Raw genomic sequence first — 4505 nt, forward strand, 5'->3', positions numbered from 1 at the left:
TTTATGGTTAGAGAATAAGGTATATGATATTAATTATTTTCAATTTATTGATGTTGTTGATGGCCTACATTATGGTCTATCTTGATATGTATTCCATGTGAGCTTGAGAAGAATGTGTGTTCGGCTGTTCAGTGAAGTGTTCTGTAAATCTGTAACTTAGATCACGCTGGTTTATGATGTTGTTGAGTTTTTCTGTATCTTTGTTGATTTTCTGTGTATATTTTTGTAACAATTTTTAATAAAGGGGTGTTGAAGTCCCCAACTATAATTATACATTTGTTTATTTGTCTTTTCAGCTTTATCAGTTTTTGCTTTACATATTTTGCAACTCTGATTTTTGGTATATATACATTTAGGATTGCCTGTATTTTTATTTTTGGTATATATAATGTTCCTCTTTCAGGTAATTTGCTTTGAAGTCAATCTTACTTTTATTTTAATATTTATTTATTTGAGAGAAAGAGAGAGAGAGAGAAGGAGAGAACAAGTGGGGGGAAGGGCAGAGAGAGAAGGAGATATAGAATCTGAAGCAGGCTCCAGGCTCTGGCCTCTCAGCATAGAGCCCAACGCAAAGCTTGAACTCACAAACTATGAGATCATAACCTGAGCTGAAGTCGGATGCTTGCCCAACGGAGCTACCCAAGTGTCCCAGTGAAGTCAATTTTAAATAAAATTAATATAGTCATTTCTGCTTTCCTTTAAGTAATGCTTGCATTATATATCATTTTATATCTTTTGCTTTCAATCTGCCTGTATTGTTATAGAGAGAGAGCATATAATTAAGTCATGATTTTAGATTCATTTTGTGAATTCCTGTCTTTTAGTTGGTGTATTTTGCCTATTTATATTTAATATAATCATTGATACATTAGGATTTGCCATTATACTTTTTGTTTTCTGTTTGTTATTTCTCTTTTTCCTTTTTTTTCTGTCTTGGTGTAGGTCACTTTTTGTAATTCCATTTTGATTTACCTGTAGTGTTTTTGTTCGGTTATGGTATATTTAGTTCTAAAATTTCTATTCAGTTCTTCTTTATATTTTCTATTTCTTTACTAAGACTTTTTATTTCTTTCCTGAGGACTTTTATTCTTTTATTTGCTTCAAGCATATTTGTAATTACTCAATGAAGCATTGCTATGATGACTACTTTAACCTATTTGTCAGGTAATTCTAACATTTCTTTCATCTTGGTGTTGGCATTCACAGATTATTATTATTATTTCATTCAGTTTGAGATCTTTCTGGTTCCCACTATAGTGAGTAATTTTTTTTTTATCAAAACCCCAAAATTTGCACATTATGTTAAGAGATTCTGGGTCTTATTCATTTATTTTTAAATTTAAAAAAAATTAAAAGATTCTGGGTCTTACTTAAAACTTCTGTGTGAGTGGGATGCCTGGGTGGCTCAGTCAGTTAAGCATCTGACTCTTGATTTAGGCTCAGGTCATGATCACACAGTTTGTGAGATGGAGCCCCATGTCAGGCCCTGCGTAAACAGCACTGAGCCTGTTTGGGGTTCTCTCTCTCTCCCTCTCTCTCTCTCTCTCTCTCTCTGCCCCTCCCCAGCTCACACTCTCTTTCTCAAAATAAACAAATAAACTTAAAAAAACAAACAAACCTGTGCTAGCTGACTTCCTCTAACACTACTGCATGGGAAAGGGTTGGGTATACTGTAATTAATGTCAGGTGGGTAGAAGTCTAGGTTACTCATTCAGTCTCCGTTGACATCCAAGAGTGTTGTACCTTTTTGGCTGAGAGAGGAAGAAATGTCTTATTGCTCTCATGTGGCCTTCACTAACACTAGAGCAGTGGGAGTGGTCTCATTACTTCTGGGCAGTGGCAAGTGTTCTAACTTTTCTGTAAGGTTCGTATGATACCACCCCAGTGGGGAGGGATGCTTCATAACTGCTGAATGTGGTTGGAAATCCAAGCTCCCCACACAGTCTCCATTGGCAATATGGGGAAGGGTCTGTTACCATGCAGTGGGTATACACCCTCTTTCCCTGTTTAGCCTTCTCTGACAACTGCAGCAGAAGAGTTGGGGTGATTGGTTACAGCCTGATGGAATGGAAGGCGAGGCTCCCATTTGCCCTTTGCTGGAACAGATAGAAGTGGGACCACAGGTTTTTTGCATCCATTGGCATTTCTGAGTTGCTGGCTTTTTCAGTTCCAAGTCTGGGATATATCATGCCAAACAAAACAGAACAAAACAAAAGTACCCAAGAAACTTAATCATTGTGTCATTTCTTAAGGCTTGAGTAAGCTTGTCAGTCTGCTTTCTTCCCTCTATCTTTCAGAGTCACTTTATGTTTGCTTTACATACAGTGCCCAAGGTTTTAAGTTGTAATTAGCAGCAGAAGGAATAGGGGAAAGTACATCTCCTCCATTTTCCCAAAAGAGGTCCCAGGAATATTTTTATATTTTTAAGAGATTTTTTAAAAATAATAGAAGAATAAATTTTTTTTGATACAAGACTTATATGAAATTGAAATTTTAATGTCTGTAAATAAAGATTTTTTTTAATTTTTTTTTTTTACATTTATTTATTTTTGAGAAACAGAGTGAGACAATGCGTGAGCAGGGGAGGGGCAGAGAGAGAAGGAGGCTCCAGGCTCTGAGCAAGCAGTCAGCACAGAGTCTGATGCAGAGCTCGAACCCATGAACTGTGAAATCATGACCTGAGCTGAGGTCAGACGCTCAACCGACTGAGCCACCCAGGCGCCCCTGTAAATAATGGTCTATGGCTGCTCTTGTGCTACACTGGCTAAATATGGGTAGTTGCATCAGAGACTGTGTGGTTCACAAACCATAAAATATTTACCATCTGATTTTTTTATAGAAATTTCCAGACCCTTGAATCACCTAATGGAATGAATTACTAGCATTTTATTAACAGAACTGAGTAGAGTAACTCCTCAAACAAAACTAGTAGAAACAAGGATGTGGAAATTCAGATAGACTCTACTCAGTTTTATGCCTTGGATGTACAAGTTTTGGTTGAAATGTTGGTCAGGAAAGATGATACCACCATAGAAGGTTTCCTGCACCATCTCGTATCCATGTTTTTTTTTTTTTTTCCAGTTATTCTCATTTCATCAATTCTAAGAAGTATTTTTTTTCTTACATTTGAACATCTCTGATGTGACTTACAATCAGTATCTTGTCATATTTTAATTGGCACTCTTTTTTCTTTCTTAGTCATGTATAAAATAATGATATACCTTACAATTGATGATGTCTTAGATTTACTGAAGTATGCAAATGATCTCCAGCAGTTACAAATAAATCCTTGTGCAGTTAAGAATATATACCTTTTTGGGGCTCCTGGGTGGCTCAGTCGGTTGGGCGGCCGACTTCGGCTCAGGTCTTGATCTCACGGTCCGTGGGTTCGAGCCCCGCGTCGGGCTCTGTGCTGACAGCTCTGAGCCTGGAGCCTGTTTCGATTCTGTGTCTCCCTCTCTCTGACCCTCCCCCGTTCATGCTCTGTCTCTCTCTGTCTCAAAAATAAATAAACGTTAAAAAAAAAAAGAATATATACCTTTTTGAGTTTAAGGCAAAAGCTACTCAGGTTATATTGAATGATTTTTCCTTAAACGTTGACCTCGAAGTCACTTTTTAAATTCTTGTCGGTGCAAAACATTTTTCACCTATATATTTTCCCAATTAAATGCTTTTCTAGCAAAGTCTGGCACAATATTCTTCTATATTTTTTCTACTGTCAAAATGTTCTCCAAGAAGCGTGGATGTTTCCAAAAATATTTTTTTAATTATGATTGCACATGTTTTTGTGTATTTGTAACTTCTGTTTTCATGCTGTAATTGTATAACCACTGTCATAGCAATGACCAGTTCTTACCCTACGAGTCATAAACAGTAAGTCCAAAACTAATTTGGAAGTAAAGAAAAACAATGGTACTATTTCCCACTTATTTAACCTTTCAAGGGCACTTAGCAGTTAGGAGAACATTATAAGTACAGACAGATTTCATGATTAGAAGGTTCATTAGTAAGAAGGTACAGAATACTAATCACAAGACTTTCATCTGCACTGACAAGGTCTGACCTAGCTAGCATTCATCAGTGACAGTGGAATTGCTCCCTGGTGGTATCAGCCACAGGCAAGGCGGAGAAAGCATGTTCTTCGTGGAGGAATTCATCAAAAGTAAGCAGAGCTGTATCACACACCATTGCTTTCAGGAACTCCCTAGAGAGCAGCCAACATCTTATCTGAGTCGGTTTGTTTGGTCTGTAAAATGCAAAGTGCTCAGGGGAAGTTTGCATCTTAAAGAAAAACAGTTTGAACTTTGGAACTCTGGACAAACAACCATCCCATGAATCTGTACCTTAGATAATCTAATTGACCACGAGTAGGTACTTCAGTCAATATTAAATCTATAAGCACAGGAGTATACTCTGCATTTAACTCTGCAGTAATGATACATGTTATAAACTCTTGTAAATATTTCCCCTTTAAAGTATTGTGACACCAGAAAGATTACTACGCT

The sequence above is a fragment of the Lynx canadensis genome, chromosome F1 (genome assembly GCF_007474595.2).
Source record: "Lynx canadensis isolate LIC74 chromosome F1, mLynCan4.pri.v2, whole genome shotgun sequence".
Classification (NCBI taxonomy): Eukaryota; Metazoa; Chordata; class Mammalia; order Carnivora; family Felidae; genus Lynx; species Lynx canadensis.